This window comes from Acipenser ruthenus, chromosome 26 (genome assembly GCF_902713425.1).
Source record: "Acipenser ruthenus chromosome 26, fAciRut3.2 maternal haplotype, whole genome shotgun sequence".
Lineage (NCBI taxonomy): Eukaryota > Metazoa > Chordata > Actinopteri > Acipenseriformes > Acipenseridae > Acipenser > Acipenser ruthenus.
Genome location: NC_081214.1, coordinates 12,178,626 through 12,197,737, shown reverse-complemented (window position 1 = coordinate 12,197,737; position 19,112 = coordinate 12,178,626). Strand labels below are relative to the sequence as shown.

At 39.0% G+C, this 19,112-nt stretch overlaps 1 protein-coding gene across 2 annotated transcripts in view; it reads left to right on the top strand.

Moving 5' to 3' along the window:
- Nucleotides 1–3,544: 3,544 nt before the first annotated feature.
- LOC117430773 (plastin-3) overlaps nt 3,545–19,112 on the top strand; it is an 84,373-nt gene continuing 68,805 nt past the window's right edge. For both annotated transcript variants that reach the window (XM_034051231.3, XM_034051229.3), the window contains exon 1: nt 3,545–3,649. The gene's annotated coding sequence lies outside the window, so the exon portion shown is untranslated. The remainder of the gene's footprint in view (nt 3,650–19,112) is intronic.

The following is a 19,112-nucleotide window of genomic DNA, read 5'->3' as shown; positions in this document are numbered from 1 at the left end:
TAACTTGTAACAATTGTAAGTCACCCTGGATAAGGGTGTCTGCTAAGAAATAAATAATAATGTATAAGTATTTCCAATATATCATTTTAAATGATGTCAATAATCTCTCAGACAATGCAACACCTTAACAATGCATTTCTATTTTAACTACAGTGTTCCTACACAATCCTATCCACTTGTGCTTGGCATTCATCATTCCTTATACCCTGTATTTTATACATCAATAAAGAGATCACCTAATCACTAGGTTTACATGTATAATGACTACAATACAATCTTGGTCTTTCACTGATCCAGTTACCACAATTACATGTATTTTCTAATCAGTTCTTCAAGCTGTTGATGTGTTATCTTTTATGATCATTTTTTAAAACATTAAATAAATGATTGAATACGTATATGGAAATTGGTAAGAATCAGCTACACCTCAGTGTTTAATTGCTTGTGAACAAAAATATCAAAACCATGATGATAGGGGCTCCCGAGTGGCGCATCCAGTAAAGGCGCTCCGCGCGGAGTGCAGGATGTGCCCTATAGCCTGGAGATCGCAGGTTCGGCCGATAGGGCGCCTGTGGTTCTGCAGTGGAGCCGCCAGATCTGTGTTGTCCTCCGGTACTATAGGTCTGGTGGCATTGCTGTGGATCTGCAGTGCGAAAAATGATGGCTTGGCAGGAGCACGTTTCAGAGGACGCGTGTTCCAGCCTCCGTTTCCCGAGTCGGCGGGGGGGTTGCGAGCGCTGAGCCGAGGATACAGATAATAATTGGGCATGCTAAATTGGGGAAAAAACCGGGGTAAAAAGATTGGCGATGACTAAATTTATATAAAAAAAAAAATAATCAAAACCATGATGATAAACAAGGAATTGCAACAATGCAGTATAGAGTATAAGACACAACATAATGAGCAATTTCTGAATCGCTTTCAATAGACCATGCCCAGACATTTTCTGACCATGATTGTTTCATGGCCTCTCATGGTATGGCAGTGACTGGTTCTGATTACTTTATGCTCTGATAATGAAAATGGAAATGAGTTCAACATGGTTTGACTGTGGTTCCATATACTATAGCAAGCATGGTCTAGCAATGGCTACTCATGGAAATCAGTGCTGACCGTGTTAATAGTCTGTGGTTTAACCATGGAATAAACATGGTGTAGCATAGTTTCAACATGATGCAATAGGGACAGGGGTATTCCGGACATTTGTGGTTATGTCCAGTTAGAGAAGCTTGCAAAGCAAAACCTTTTTGCCAGGATGAAAGATCTGAAATAATCCAGTGCCTGATCCTCTCATCAGAAAGGTCTACTTCTATCACAGGCATGTGTGTATTCTGTCTTGGTATTTAAACTTGATTTCTAAAGGGAACAATCAGTAAAAGTTACAATCATGTTTCAAAGGTCAGACAGAACACAACAAAGTAAATATACATTCCATCACCTCCCAATGACATAAGCAGACTGAAGGATAAACTGCAAAAGCTGAGCAATACTCCAATCAAAAGAACATGACCCTGTCTAGTTTAAAAATATCTTGCCAGCTTATGGTAAAAAAAACTGCAAATGATATAAAGCACATCCAGTAAAAAGGCAAGGCCCTTCCTGGATTTGTGACGGGCTTCCTGAGCCGAGACAGCGCTGGTTCATTACACTCAGAACCACTCCGCAGTATGTAGCTTGTCCTGCTACAGACCACATTTCTTGTGTGGCTTCCAAAGCAAAAACATGAACTGTTTAAAAAGAACGCTTGTGAGCCTGTGTGTGCCTCAGAATGAAGTGTGAACTGTGCATGGTTGTGGGACACTGCAGTTCAATACAAGCCTGTCGTGGGAGAGGCTCATGCTTTGCATGCTTTATGACTGTACAGTTAAGTGTTCTTAATCTGGAAGTTAATACTGTACTAAATAGTTTGTGCTGTACATTCATTATTAATGTCCTGCTCCAACACAATCCGATAACATGTTGCTGAGTAAGTCGATCCATTTGTTGTGCATCTTAAAGTTGATTTGAGAATTGAATTGAAAAGCTGAATGTGTTCATATGCCAAAAAAAAAGAAAACATTATTGCCTTGATTCTTCTGTTTTCATGGAGCAGAGCATATTGCATGTTGTCTCAGCTAAGCTTTTATGCTGAAATTACCGGTGACTTCTGATATTCCAGTCTTATCAGTTAAAGTACATATTAATGTGTAAATCGACTCTCCCTTCACCGTCAGAGTGATAGCATGTTTGCTATTAATACTCTGCTCTGAAGACTTTATATGCTGCTATCCTGAACCATAATCCATCTTTCCAGACCCTTCTGGCTATTTGAAGGACAATGACCCCTCAATGGGATCATATTCATACCACATGTCAAACTGAGATCATTGCATCTGGAATAGGCTACGGAAAAGAAATAGTTCTTCAAGTACAACAAATGTTTGAAGATTATTTAGGAAATACCTCAATAACAGTCCAAGCACATGGTACAGATGTATATTTTAATTGATATGCAATTACCCATTGATTGATGGTACCCACTGACTGATTGGTACCCATTGATTGATAGTACCCACTGACTTTTTGCTCTTGTGTAAAGATTTATTTACACCGCAGACTGCAACTTGCCTGCTGTCGTTTCTATGTTATTTTAAATGATGATAATAATAATAATAATAATAATAATAATAATAATAATAATAATAATAATAATAATAATAATAACTGGAGAGACTGTCCTGCCTGTAATTCAGTGCAGATGTTTTGCTGTCTGTTGTTCTGCATGGTCTAAAGGTAATATACATGAGGAAGTACTGGCCTGTCCCGATTGTGCTTTTTTTCCCCAAGCCTCAACATGCTTATCAGCAGGTCCTCTTGTTTATAGATTTTGTGTGTGTTTGTTGTTGTCTTATCACTTTTTATTGTCTTTTTGCATATGATTGTTAAAGCATTTGATGCCAGGACTTTGATAAGAAGATTACAGTAGTTTATGGTAAAAACAAACAAATACAACAAAAATGATGCTTAACTTTTATACAGTGCTCCTGTTTAGCAACAATAGACGAGCCCAAGATTTGAGCTTGTGGTGCATGTTGATTGTTCCCGTATCTGCATGCATCACACAGGGGCTGAGGTCTCTCTCCTCAGGCATGGAATTCTTAACTCCCAGGTGCGTCATTGTGAACAATTAAACCTGTGTCTGGAAACTATCCAGGACTAGGGGCTAAAGACGGACCAGGTAGCAGACAAAGGTAATGACGCCACGAGGTCAATCTGTTTTCTGATTTGGCTGTAAACTGTGTTATGTCGCTTTAAAGATGTTTAACAAAAAAAAAACTTGAACCGACGGTGTAACTTACATATAAACAACACAGCCATCAGAAAATCAGAGCAAAAAGTGACGCAATCCACGGAGGAAGTTCAAATCCAGTTTCCTTTTTCCAAACTGGAGATTCCTGATTTGATCGTCACAGATATCATCAAATGACTTTGTAGACTCCTGCACACAGATGAAGCGCTTTATCCAATGAAAGCAGGCGTGGGCGGGACTGATTCCCTTTCTTTTTTTTTTTTTTTTTTCTTCTTTTTTTTTAGTTTTGTGTTCTTTTGGTAGGAGACAGTGGAGGTTACTGGTGGAGGTGGAACGTTAACGGAATATAAGGGGAAAAAGTAAGATTTCAAGTTTTTCTTAGATAATATTATTAAGAGGTGTGTATTGCGACTTATTTTGCAAAGGTATTTTGCTTGTGTGCAGTGCAGCATGGAATGAATCGTTGTTGGGGTACGGCAGGTAGCATTCTTCATCTCGCTTTCTATGGATCACAAGTTTTTCCACGTCGCTTCTTCTGGTATAAGTAGAGAGCGTCTGCATAGCCAGATTTCTATAAATAAATCAAGAAATACTCTGAATTAAAAAATATTACAAGCTGTTATTTAGTTGCATATACGGACAGTATTTTGTATGCGCTCCAATCTTGCCTTCTGACTGTATTCAGTTCAGCGAGCATGTTGAAATTGATCAAATTGAAGCAATCAGAACGTGTCAGCAGTAGCATATACTGAATCCATGCTTATGTATTAGGTCGTGTAATATGAAACATGTCTCTGTAATGCATTTATTTAAAATGAGGAAAGCGGCAGTGTTTTTCTGTCAATTGTGATTTTTTTTCAGTAGCGTGGCTTCAAACAGTTAATAAAATACAGCGACAGTAGTAGTTTGAGTAAAACGCTGGAAGGACTCGGAGCTCTAGTAGTGTACTGCAGTCTACAGTGTGTTTGGGCTGCACTGTGTGTGTTTCTGACTAATGCGTTTGAGAAAGCTGATACAGTGTTGCAATGCACTATATATATATATATATATATATATATATATATATATATATATATGGTACTGTATCGGCATGGTTTCAACATTTGTCATAGCTCAACTTTGTAGCGAATTATTCGAGGCGAACTTATTTCATTTGTTACGCATCCAGCTAATGTGTGCTGTTAACTGTATTCAGTGAGCAGCAGCCGCGCTTAGATTTCCTCCATACTCGTGGGCCGGTGTTGATCGAATAGCAATGTGCTTAGTTGTGTTTCATTTACAATTACTGTTTGCAGAGATTGTGCGAGTTGGTTATTAGAGGTCATATTAAAAATGTTTTCCCTACTCTGTAGTAATACTGTACAGGTGGCTGTATGTTTTATTATTTATTTCTTAGCAGACGTCCTTATCCAGGGCGACTTAGAATTGTTACAAGATATCACATTATTTTTACATACAATTATCAATTTATACAGTTGGGTTTTTAAAGGAACAATCTAGGTAAAGTACCTTGCTCAAGAGTACAACAGCAGTGTCCCCCACCTGAGTCCAGAGCCCTAACCACTACTCCACACTGCTGCCACTAGTAAAGGGTGTTGCCTTGTGTTCTCTGTAAACTCAGTAGGGAATAAACATAGTGTACCTTTATTGTTGGTAGCAGTGTTGGTAGTGGTTAGGGCTCTGGACTCTTGGCCGAAGGGTCGTGGGTTCAATCTCTGGTAGGGGACACTGCTGCTGTACCCTTGAGCAAGGTACTTTACCTAGATTGGTCCAGTAAAAAAAAAAAAAACCTAACAGTATAAATGGGTAATTGTATGTAAAAAAATAATGTGATATCTTGTAACAATTGTAAGTCGCCCTGGATAAGGGCGTCTGCTAAGAAATTAATAATAATAATTGTTGTACCCTTATATGTGCTGTACCTTGAGTCACACATCCCGTATTACTGTACCAGAAAGCAAGTCATTCTGGAGGATATTGCAGTATTGACCATCCTGCAGAGTAAATGTCTGAGCAATCATTTAGTTGTTAGGAAAGTTTGCTACTGTTTTGTGTTTTACTAATGAGGAGGTTTATTCTAGGGGAGCGCCCACCTGGCAATCTGTCAGTAAAGCTAACTTTAATGTGTAGAAAGAAATAGGTTGGGGCTGAAGTGCAAAGAGTGGCCGGTTCACATGAGAAGTGCTTTTATTGTGTGTACCTGTTTGAGTGGAGTTACAGTCTGCAGTAAGATCTGTTCATCTTCTGCTGTAGCGTGAATGTGACCTGGCAAATGCAAATAAGGAATGGATACAAAAGCACAGATTCTGTGTGCATACAGGCCTAATCAGTCCATTTACTCCACATTATTGTATCTCCTGTATTGTCTTAGGTTGTTATAGCTTTCTACTGTGATTGTTTATGAAAGCAATATCCATAAAACAGTCCTTTATCTAAATTCACTGCCGATACTGCAGTTTATTACACTATATCAGTAATAAATTAAAATAAAACCTGATAGCATGTGAAATACTTTGTGGTATGCTAGTCTCAGCATTGTTTCTCATTTCTTTTTCGATTGGCTCTCTGGTCATTAACACCCTCTCTTCAACATCTACCCAAAAATATCTTTGGGTGATTTTTATTGAGCCCCCCTCATGAGTTATTTTGGCCTAAACTTGGTAGAAATACCAAAAAGTCAAATTTCAGAGAGGTTAATGACCAGTGGGGGGGAGGGTTTCACAAAATTTGGAAGAGTGGTCCCTAAGGTTCTTAAAGCAATACTAATATTTTAGGACCTGCTTCCCCTAAAGGGTAAAGGGTTGGGCTGAAGTTTGAATAAAACTCGTCACTTACCCCTCGTCTGGCAACTTGCCAAAAGTTAGGTGCTCCTGGGATTTTTTTCCTGAAAACCCTGTTCATTACCAGTCGAACGAGGTGCTACACATGATGGTAGCGTGTAAGTTGAGCCCAGGGTGATTTTTCACTTTAGGTCACAGCTCGAAGGGGGGGGAAAAAAAGTTTGGCATTTCTCACCTCAACGGGCCCAAAAACCCCAGGTGAATTTTTCTAGCAAAATCTGAGACAGTCGGGCAACGGCTCAGGTTGAGTTGGCATGGAATGACCCAAATATACATTTTGTTTAATTAAACCTTCTTGCAAAAATACATGCATTCCAGTAATGTTGTTGTCACTGTTTAATGATCCTTGGTTTAACCTTGCAGCATTATTATACTGACTCAAGAGTGTACAGGTCACTGGCTTTTAGGGCTGCAACGAAGGGTACATTTTGACCTTCAAGGATCGAACCTTCGATGGTACTCATTTGCATAATTTATTGGTGACGTCACCATAGCTACTTGTTCATATTTGATCGAAAATCCTATTATTTTACAGGTAATCCATATAAATGGAATAAAACATTCACATGTAGTTTAAAAATACGTTATATAGAACAGTAATCATGTTTTTATAATTTAAATAAAAATACATGTTGTTTATTTACTCGTAATTGAGCCTGCTTGTGATCTATACAGTAAGCTTGCATTGCAACAGCACCAACTGCAGAGGACAAAGCTTTATTTAACAGTCACTGTTCCAAGCAGGTGATCAGTCACATTTTAGTGCTACTAAAAATATTAATAATACTAATAATAATATGAACTTATGCTTGTCAAGTGACCCCAGGGACCCCATGGTTATGCCTCCATGTTACGAGTCGCTTACACAGTTTGCAGTCAAGTTTTTTTTGGGTTGTCTGGGCATTTAACAAAAAAATCCCAAACAGCGGGTTTCGAGACATTTCTTTCAATACAGCTTACGCTATGCAACGCTTTCCTGTCGAGATGGAGAATGAAGAAATTAAAGGTTTGCTTCTGGATAACACGAGCTGGAGAGAGGAGGGGCGGACGGTGCTTGGTTTTCGAAATTAAAATTATTAGTGTTTGCGTATATTTTGTATGTTTCAAACATATTCTACCATAGCACTTCTCTTACACTGTCTTGTACACAAGGTATTCAGGATATATTTTACTGAAGCAATAGAGCCACTAGAGGTACGACCCACTGCTTTGGGTACTATACCCTGCTCCAGTTGTACGTAATGTATAATGATGTGGTAGCGGATTTTATTAACAACTTTTGTTTACGTAATATGCATTATACAAATCAAAAGATCACATTTTGCATGTGAGTGACATTTAATGTGTGATTTTATAGTATTCACACATTGTCAAACAATTTCTGTTAATAGGAAGAAAAAAAAAAAGCTATACACTGTGAACCCGTCTGACGAACCTTAGAAGGTTTAGTGAACAAACCTTTAGACCTTCGGACACAGCCCTACTGGCTTTATATCAGGATTGCTGTGCAGGTATCATTCTTGATATAAAGTGGGTCATGATATGAACCGGGTTTCACATTTGTCTATGACAGCACATTACAAGTGCGAGAAAAAAGAAAGAAAACTAACAGTGAATTAAAGAGCAGTGTTTTCATACTGTACATTTAGTCGTTCATTACATTTAAACACATGCATGTAGTTTACTACAGGACAAATACTTATTATACGTTTTGTATCATTAACTGGATCGAAACAGTTTGGGCTTGATTCTGATGAAACGAGTGCAATCGCAGACGCAGTGGTTAAAGTCAAACGCGTCCGCCCTGTAGGGCATAACGTCTCCAAAAGTACGATTCTGATCAAAATAAAAACCAAGCGCAAGACTGTTTAGTGGCGCACTGACAGCGCCTAGCCAATCAATGCTGAGTAGGTTGGGGAATCTGCTGTCCAATCGGGGCCTGGCAACAATCCCTTTAAGAGACACAATGTGCTTGCGTCACTGCAAGGCTCCGTTTTTAATGTAGAAGTGACGATCATGTAAAGTCGCAGCAGCACAGAGCAAGAACTAGCGCAAGTCAGAACAGCAAGTGGTAGATCACTCGCCGAGAGAATATGTAAACCACGCTTCACAACACAGGAGATTGTCCTACGTGCCTCTACCTCTTCTATTAATATAGCAATCATGTATTATTTGTAATAATTATACAAGGTACATTATTTCATGGCATTGACATTACTACATGTAAAGTGTAAAATACTTACTACCCTCCCTGATCTGTCTACCAGTAGCAGCAACTGATTCATTTTGTAGTGGGACCTGAAGTGTTGCATCACGTTCCCTCTGAGCTTGTAATGTTCTAGAGCTTCAATATAACCAGTGCTTTACTCTTGTAATGTACTAGAGTTTCAATATAACCAGTGCTTTACTCTTGTAATGTATTAGAGTTTCAATATAACCAGTGCTTTACTCTTGTAATGTATTAGAGCTTCAATATAACCAGCGCTTTACTCTTGTAATGTATTAGAGTTTCAATATAACCAGTGCTTTACTCTTGTAATGTATTAGAGCTTCAATAGAACCAGTGCTTTACTCTTGTAATTTATTAGAGCTTCAATAGAACCAGTGCTTTACTCTTGTAATGTACTGGAGTTTCAATAGAACCAGTGCTTTACTCTTGTAATCTATTAGAGTTTCAATTGAACCAGGGCTTTACTCTTGTACTGTACTGGAGTTTCAATATAACCAGGGCTTTAATTCTCATGGAATCCCCCCCGTTTGTGAAAAGATCATGTAAAGAATAAAAGTACAGCTAACTTTTTTTTTTTTTGCATTTGAGTGCATGTTCGTGCATTTGTGTATGTTTCAGTATTTTAAGATACTGTTGGGTCCTAACATTCATTAGCAAAATAAATCAAATAAAAAGTTTTAGTAATTAAAAATAATCTAGTTTTCTGCAGTATGTGTTAATCCTGATCGTGCTGTTTGTACTTGTTCACAGTGTGTGTTCATAAAGTTAAAGCCTCCTTCTCCTGGCTTTAGGAGAGATGCGACGTGCCTGTGTTGTTACTGTGATATGCTTAAGTAAAATTGCTGAAACTAATCAGACTGCGTGCAGGTTGCTATAGTATTGTGGTTACTGTATTGCCACTGACAGCAAACACTTTCGATTTTTAAATTTTTCTTTATTTGCTATACTAAATTTAAAGAAATAGATAGGACAGCGAGGAAGCAGAATATTTTACATTGACAGACAACATTCAGAGGGTGTGTGCACTACAAGCATGGAGACTTTCTTTCAACAAGCAGGCAAAAGGTAACATACTTATACTGTATTTACGTATTTTCAGGTGGATTGATTTGGAACGGTGATTAAACAGTTTGAGGTCCTTCATCAGAGATTTAAGCCCTCGTATTGACCAATCAGGTTAGAGGAAATCTGATCCATTTTCTAATTCGTTATAAGCTGCTCATGCAGTATCAGGCTCTCTGCCGTTATCTTGTTTCAGGTCTGCTGAGAGTAGTGACTTATTTCAATCATGGAAACAAAGCAAATACATTGTGTTAAGTTTACACAGCAGTTAACTGGTTTAAAGCTGCACATGATACACGCACACACACACAGCACTAGCAGTAATCGGTGAAAGGACAGACACACAGATACAGAAGTGGCGCTCCTGTTATGCTGCTCTCCATATACTGTACGGAAATATTTTCACGTTTAATAATTGCTATGAAGATAAATGTAGTACTCAACTTAATCTGCAAAATAGGATGTTTTCAAATTAATATTTGTTTATTATTAATTTACAAATAATATTGTTAGTTTCTTACATTTTGTCGTTTTTTCATCTTAGGTTCTTTTCTTTTACTTTTCTTTCTTTGATTTCCAATTTCTATGTCAGTCCAAGCGCACGCAGTTGCTACTTAGGACAGCTTAGCTTTTTATAGTGTGTTCAATTGTTAAAGTTCCTGACTGCACCACTAAATAAACCTGGTTTCAGCGGGTCTTAACGCAGTGCTCAGTTGTCTATTTGGGTCCCCTGTCAAAATCACTTTGGTGAATATGTTAATGATACCACACCCCGATATTTACGCTGGCATGTGGTGATGGAGCAGGCACTATGTAACTGCGCAGGACATGTCTTCAGAATACCATGTCAGCGCAGTGGGGTTTTTTTTACGTCTCCGCTCCATTTTTGCGCCACAGAATCGGGTGCAAACGCCGTTTGTGCTTCAACTCACATTTGCGCTATGATCAGAATACAGCCCTTTGTGTCTTTATCTAAAAAAGGCATGAATTGTCGACTGAGCTGTGAATTAGGTGCTGCACTTTGTTGTTTTGTTGTGTGCGTTTGTATAAGACTGTTAAAGAAGAAAACTGTGGCGACGTTGGTGTTTTGTAACTTAACTGTATCCCAATAAGACCCGCCCACATAGCATTTGACAGGCTGCACAAAATGTCAACTTGTCAGCCGAGATGATTGTTGGTTGTAGTTGCATTGAAAATTAATTCTGTTCTGTGGTTACTTAGTGAAACCTGGCCACGCAGCATTTGACAGGCTCCACAAACCTTGACAATAAGCGGGTTTGTGAGATGATATTGAGAGAGGCAATTTCTCATAGAACCTATGGTGCATGGTGAGTGGTTTTTGAAAAATTGTGAAAATAAAAGGTGTATGATATAAAACTGATTCAATTTATATATATTTTATTTGTTTATTGTTTTCTTAACTTAAGAAACTGGGAAAATAAGGCTGTGTTCACACTGGGTCTGTTTAGAGGGCTTGGTCCGCACTCGCTACAGTTCGGTACGTTTGGTGTGAAGTGTGAACAACAAAGTCTGCTTGGAAAACGAACCGTACTGAGTCCACCTAAAGAGGTGGTCCCGGTCCGTTTGGCAAATGCACCGAGTCTGGTTCGCTTGCTAAACCTCAATGTGAACAACAGCTGGACTTAGTCTTTTGCACATAGAAAACGAACTTACAAGGTAACACCACTTGGAAGTAAACATTTCAAGCATAGTTTAGTTCATATTCTGAAGAAACTAGAGCAAACATTCATGCCTCATTTCCATTGCCTTTTCCCAGGTAGCTGAGCTGGCCAGTCTGGGCAAGGTGTAGTTAAAGATGGCTGTCTGCGTTCCAGTGTAATTGTCAGGTATAGGTGACTGAGGATTTTGTTAAACACTTTTACATTTCTAACTGTGCCTGACAGCTGCTCTGAATGTGTGGTTTTGCACCCAAATGTTGAGGAGAGCTGGAATTTCTTCTTCATCCTATGAAACAACAGCTTTGACAGTTCGTTTACACAACCTTCGCTTACAGTCTCCATTATTCAACAGCTGTCTTTTTAGCACACTCCTTTCGATGATGAATTTCCGTACAGCAAAGTTTGGCCCTGTTGCATACCTAGCAGACAGCACAGTCAAATCAGGTCATTGCTGGATGTAATATACACTGTTTAAACTTGTTTTGAGAAAGTTTCAAGTTAATGTTTTTTCTCTTCCCCCCCCCCCCCCCCAATCCATCCCATGGTCAAAGTAAACAAATACAGCTTTGTGAAGCTGAGTCGTAAAAATTCCTCTTCAGATCGGCGCTTGATAAGTTGACCAAATGGCCTTCATCAGATCATGACCCCTGCTGGACTGACAAAAGCCAGTCCTGAGCTTGGAGGACTGATCAATCACGCTTGACAAGACAAAGGAAATTCGAGTGAACTGTCACTCACAAGCTGTGGGCAAGGCCAAGGAGTGGCACAAAGACAAATTAAATTCTACCAATAAGTAGACACGTGGCGTGAGTTAATCACTGACTCAAATATTGAAATTGACCAATCGTAGAACTGGGCAAGTTGACAATTTAAGAGGAGCGCATCTTTCAAATCTTGGCTCTGCTCGGCAAACTCTAACCAGGTAAAGGGACGATTGCAAGGACCCACGACAGGCCCTGTCACAAACTGCTTGGAACCAATTCACACAGAAAGGAACTGAAGAGAAACTAACAGCCGTTCAGATTCTGAGACCTGCATCCCGTACCATAATTCTAACCAAGGATGCTTAAATGAACTTAAATAACTTTAAGTGCACTGGTGCTGAGATAATCCCGGTGACTTGTAATCTGAAGGGTACGTATTTAAGAGGACTTGTGGTGTTTCAGTGAAATATTCTAAACACCTCGTGCATTCTCGTGTATTTTGATATGAAAGCGAGAAACGAGTATTAGAAATACTAATGAAAAGTAGATACTTTGTGTGATCAGCCCTAAATAAAATTAGTATTAGCCAAGTATGCTAATAATTTTGTGGTCGTTGTAGTAGTTTGGTCATAGAAATCAATGAACTGTATGCTATTCACGAAGATCTCTAACCAACCGCTTTTCCTTTCTGTAATATTATATTAGTTGTGCACCCTTTTTATTCTTAAATAAAATCTTTTTATATTTCTGACACGTTGTGTGACTGTCGATTGTCAAGGGAATTCGGGTTCTACATGATGTGGAACTCATAAGGGGTGTGTGTGTGTATACAGTGCCTTGCGAAAGTATTCGGCCCCCTTGAACTTTGCGACCTTTTGCCACATTTCAGGCTTCAAACATAAAGATATGAAACTGTAATTTTTTGTGAAGAATCAACAACAAGTGGGACACAATCATGAAGTGGAACGAAATTTATTGGATATTTCAAACTTTTTTAACAAATAAAAAACTGAAAAATTGGGCGTGCAAAATTATTCAGCCCCCTTAAGTTAATACTTTGTAGCACCACCTTTTGCTGCGATTACAGCTGTAAGTCGCTTGGGGTATGTCTCTATCAGTTTTGCACATCGAGAGACTGAAATTTTTGCCCATCCCTCCTTGCAAAACAGCTCGAGCTCAGTGAGGTTGGATGGAGAGCATTTGTGAACAGCAGTTTTCAGTTCTTTCCACAGATTCTCGATTGGATTCAGGTCTGGACTTTGACTTGGCCATTCTAACACCTGGATATGTTTATTTGTGAACCATTCCATTGTAGATTTTGCTTTATGTTTTGGATCATTGTCTTGTTGGAAGACAAATCTCCATCCCAGTCTCAGGTCTTTTGCAGACTCCATCAGGTTTTCTTCCAGAATGGTCCTGTATTTGGCTCCATCCATCTTCCCATCAATTTTAACCATCTTCCCTGTCCCTGCTGAAGAAAAGCAGTCCCAAACCATGATGCTGCCACCACCATGTTTGACAGTGGGGATGGTGTGTTCAGGGTGATGAGCTGTGTTGCTTTTACGCCAAACATAACGTTTTGCATTGTTGCCAAAAAGTTCGATTTTGGTTTCATCTGACCAGAGCACCTTCTTCCACATGTTTGGTGTGTCTCCCAGGTGGCTTGTGGCAAACTGTAAACGACACTTTTTATGGATATCTTTAAGAAATGGCTTTCTTCTTGCCACTCTTCCATAAAGGCCAGATTTGTGCAGTATACGACTGATTGTTGTCCTATGGACAGAGTCTCCCACCTCAACTGTAGATCTCTGCAGTTCATCCAGAGTGATCATGGGCCTCTTGGCTGCATCTCTGATCAGTCTTCTCCTTGTATGAGCTGAAAGTTTAGAGGGACGGCCAGGTCTTGGTAGATTTGCAGTGGTCTGATACTCCTTCCATTTCAATATTATCGCTTGCACAGTGCTCCTTGGGATGTTTAAAGCTTGGGAAATCTTTTTGTATCCAAATCCGGCTTTAAACTTCTCCACAACAGTATCTCGGACCTGCCTGGTGTGTTCCTTGTTCTTCATGATGCTCTCTGCGCTTTAAACGGACCTCTGAGACTATCACAGTGCAGGTGCATTTATACGGAGACTTGATTACACACAGGTGGATTCTATTTATCATCATTAGTCATTTAGGTCAACATTGGATCATTCAGAGATCCTCACTGAACTTCTGGAGAGAGTTTGCTGCACTGAAAGTAAAGGGGCTGAATAATTTTGCACGCCCAATTTTTCAGTTTTTTATTTGTTAAAAAAGTTTGAAATATCCAATAAATTTCGTTCCACTTCATGATTGTGTCCCACTTGTTGTTGATTCTTCACAAAAAATTACAGTTTCATATCTTTATGTTTGAAGCCTGAAATGTGGCAAAAGGTCGCAAAGTTCAAGGGGGCCGAATACTTTCGCAAGGCACTGTATGTATATATATATTTTAGTAATTCGCTACATTTTGGTTTCCCTGGGTGGGTGACTAGAGATGTATACCTAATTCACGAGACATAAGAGACATGAAACTGTGCTGTTTGAGTTGTAGCTGAGCGTCAGTGGAAACATCCTCCAGCTACACCTGGCCTAGACCGGCCAGCTCAGCTATTCTTCTATATATATAATCTCCAGGGCTGGCAATGGAACGTGAAACAAGCAATGTGATCGAACCGCTGGAACCTTGCTTGACCATATATTGGATGGATATGGACAGTTGGAGCCTTGTCACATATTCTAAATCACTGCGCTGCCTCACAGAATTTAAAGTACCGGTAGCCATCTTGTTTACAGTTACAGATGTACAGTAAAGCTATAAAACAGAGCGACCAATTACCAGCAAAAAAATCCCCAAAGTAGTACATAGACATGCCGATTTGGATGAAGAACAATTAAATGAACTGGAAGATAGCAAAACAGAAAAAAATACCAAAATAAAAAAATAAATTGCTGTCTTTATACTCACTCACCCAAAATTACTGAAATTTTAGAGTTGCTTTTTATTTATTTTATTTATTTATTTGTTTATTTTTTAAATCCACTGTTTGACCTGGATTATAAATGCAATAATGCAATTGGAGCCACACAACTTCGTCTCGTGCTGCACAACGCCCCGAGGCATCCGTATAGTCGACTTATATGGACCTTATTGCATACATATATAATGAACTGGTGAGCAATTTTTTCAAAAGGCTCATCCAGTTGATATTTCCCATATCGCGTGGGAAACACAGCCTCATTAATACAGCGACAGAACGCTACCCCAGTGCGAGCTGTCAAACAGCAAAAATCTCCCCACTTCTCCAGTGTGTACTTGATAAAGAAATCCTCCAGAGCCCTCCATGGCCAGTGAAAATCGGGTAAATCCCAGAGATACGAATGTTTCCAGCATCGAAACTACCTCGGCAACAGGCTCATGAGGGAGTCCGCGTAAACGTCTATAAATCAGTGACCAGAAAAATTTACCATCCACGGAAAAAGATGCTTTGTAATTAGTGTTCTGCGATACCTCATTTAGGGAGCCTCAATACGATACCATGCACAGAATCATGATATACAATACTATCGTGATCCTTTGGATCTTAAGTCCGTTACCAAATTCCTTTTTTTGCAAGTACAAAGTGCAAAGAGGCTAATACACAAATAATAATGATACAACATGGTGGAATGCTTGCTGTTTAAATATATATATATATATATATATATATATATATATAATATACACACACACACAGTGGTTGAAATGGGCCGGTATACAACGGTATGCCATACCGGCACTTCTCAAAAAATACCAAATGCACGTTGACAAATTATATAATAATAATAAAAATTAAAAATAAAAAAATAAAAATTTGTTGTAAAACAAATGAGAAAGGTTCTAGTAGTTATGGTGTGGCACTTCCTATTGCAGTGCTGTGTTTCCATGGCAACGCCGCCTCATCCATAACCCGCCCTTTCTTCCTGCGCATACACGTACATGCGTTGAAAAAAAAACGGTACAGATTGAGTTTGCAAGTGTGATAGATTAGTAAAAGAAATAAAGTAATGGATCGATTTCTTATTAAACGTCCAAAATTAATGATAGATACATGCAAGGTTCCTGCTTCTGTGGATGACGAAGATTGTGGAAAAACAGGAACAGAATTAAAAACAAATGAACTTGGGCAATGTGAACCATCTTCGAGGGAGGGAACAACAAGCGATGACATAGCGACACTCATTCATGTAAGTGATTCTTGCTGTGGCTATTTTCCTAGTTACTGGAAGAAGGAACAGTGGTTGGAGAAAATAAAAGAACATGAGTGGTTAATAGTGGGAAAAGGTGACATTGGCTGCCGAGCATGCAAATCTGCGGATACATTGGGCCCTTTAAAATCACAAGGCCTAAAACTGTCTAGAGAGTGGATAGAGTGCAGAGTGTCTTGCTTCGGTGACACAGATGAAAAGAAACGTCAGTCTATAAGGAAAAAGATATTTGACCACAAAACCAGCATAGCGCACAAAAGAAGCTTAGAGATATGTGAGGCAGCTAAAAAGGAACAAATTGAAAAAGCAACTGCCCGTCAAGAGTCTGCATATCAGGAAAATACATGCTGTGTATTTCTCACAGTATACACACTAGCGAAACTAAACAGACCGTTTACTGATTTGAAAGTGCTTCTAGATTTACAATCAGAAAATGGGTTACATATTGGACGAGCACTGCAGACTGATCATTCTTGCGCCAACATCACGGATCACATCCCAAAATCTATGAGAAGAAAGTTAATTGAATCAATTATCAGCAGGGATCTGAAAATTGGCTTCATGATTGACGAATCAACTACAGTAAGCAAAAAAGCGTCCTTAGTCATTTGCATGAAAGTTGTTTTTCCAAAATCCAATGAGGCTAGTAGCATGTTTTTTGATTTAGTCCAATTGGCTGATACTACTGCCAGTACAATCCTAGATACATTTCTACAAGCTTTGTATGACAATGGATTTACTCGAGAGTTTCTTTCACGGAATTTTGTTTCTTTTGCAACGGATGGAGCCTCTAATATGTTGGGACGAAAATCGGGTGTAGCCACCTTATTGCAAGAAATGTTTCCTGATATCATAGTGTGGCACTGCAGTAACCACCAGCTCGAATTAGCAGATGCAGATGTGGTGGAAGAAGTAAGTGCAACAAATTAGATGAAAACTATTCTTTGACAAACTACAGTTTTTGTACTCGTCTTCACCAAAAAAAAAGCTGAACTTCAAGAATGTGCCAGAGCACTGAGTATACGATTAAATGCTGTTGGACGCATACTAGGAACATGCTGGGTATCCTCTAGCGCTAGATCAGTACGTGCTGTATGGCAAAATTATGCAGCTTTAGTACAGCATTTTGAAAATGCGTCGAAAGACGCTAGCCGAGATTCCAAACAACGGGCGACATACAAGGGGCTCAAAGATCGTCACAATGACACGTCATTTGTCTTGAACATGGGTGTACTTTTTGATGCATTAGTGGAATTAGAGGAGCTTTCCTTGGAGCTACAGAAGTGATCTACTACACTGATGCGTGCTCACAAGTTAATTGAAGAAAAGTGTCTGGTTTTTTAATCAATGTCGAAACGTCCTGGAGAACACTTTTTAATTTCTCAGCAAGCAGTTCGGAGTGGAGAGTTCAAAGGAGTAGCTTTACAAAAAGGGAGAATGACAGCTATTGACCACACTCGATTTTTCAACTGTCTTTCAATCAAAATGGAACAGCGAATGCTCACAACTCGCTCCTCACATCGCGCATTGGGTCAATCCAAACAAGATGAAGATAAAACAAAGTATCAAGACCTCTTGAAACACATGGAAGTGTTTGATAAATCTAAGTGGCCACGCGATCCAGATATTTGTTTCGGAGACGAGTCAATCAAGCACCTTTGTGCTTTCTTTAGGATTTCTCAAGCCCAGGGAGCAGTAAGTGGATTTTGAGAATATGTCCGTGACATGTCAGATGAGGAAGACAAAGTACCTGAGAGACTCAAACAGTTGCTGGATGTGTTAAAGACGCTAATAATATCCACTGCAGAATGTGAGCGGTCGTTCAGCGCAATGAACGACATTCTAACCAATATCAGAAACTCGTTGTCGCCGGAAAATACATCCAAGCTGATTTTTTAAAAAACTGTTGGTCCCCCACTTGAACGTTTCAAACCGGAAAGCTATGTTCGATCTTGGCTGGGAAAGGGCCAGCGTCATGCAGACTTCACCGCTTGTCGCTCAAAGCAGACTGAGAAAAACAAATCAACTGTCACGGCAGGCAAGAAATCTGTCTGGGACCTACTGGGATGATTTAAGGTAAGCGCAATTTAACATATTAATATGAATAAAATATTGACTAAAAAGGTATTTCTAAGTGTACATTTTTTTTACACTAAAATATAAAATGAAAAACGTTATTCTTTCTCAGAGGTGAAACGGTTAACATGGGCTGCAGGACTACAGCAACACGGTTTCATACCGGGACTTTTAAATTTCCATTTCGACCACTGTGTGTGTGTGTGTATATATATATATAATATATATAATATATTCATTCAGTAATCGTCGCGTATCCAACTGCGGTGGGACCAGAGTAAAGGCGAATATGTAAAAAGGCAGATAAATGAATCCTGTTTTAAATCAGATTATACACATCTGTAATAATTACTATATTCACACAATTCTTGTTTTGAGATTCAGCTTTTATTAGGGAGCTCCCCAAAATCCCATGTTTTAAAAAGGTACAGGAATGAAACTGCCCAATCAGAAGCAAGGTTAACACCCTTGACACACGCCTCAAAGCACGTCCCGCCTCAAAACAAGTTAATTCAAAAGTAAATTGATGAGGTGCAGCAGTATCCTTTATTATATGACTGCAAATTGAACGACTACAAAGACATCCAGAAGAAAGACAATGCCTGGGTGGCTTGCAGGTGGTGCATTTAACAGCACCGAGACATTTTCCTTCTGATCATGCAAGTTGCATAAAAATAGGTTTATTATTAAGCAAAAATAAACTGGACCATACATGCAGTCTACATATCCAGCATTTAAATGAAAAATGTGCACTTTTGCTGGCTTTTAAAAATGACACAAAAAAGGTCCTGCATTCACACAACTTGAACATGTGACCTAATTTTAAGCTATGGCTTTTTTCTTTGGTTGGTTTGTTTGTTTGTTTGTTTTTATGATAAATAACGTTTTGTTCACTAAATTGTTCTCTGGCACAAATCTGTGATAAGAAGGTGGTCTTCACATACGCATAAAGCAAAGTT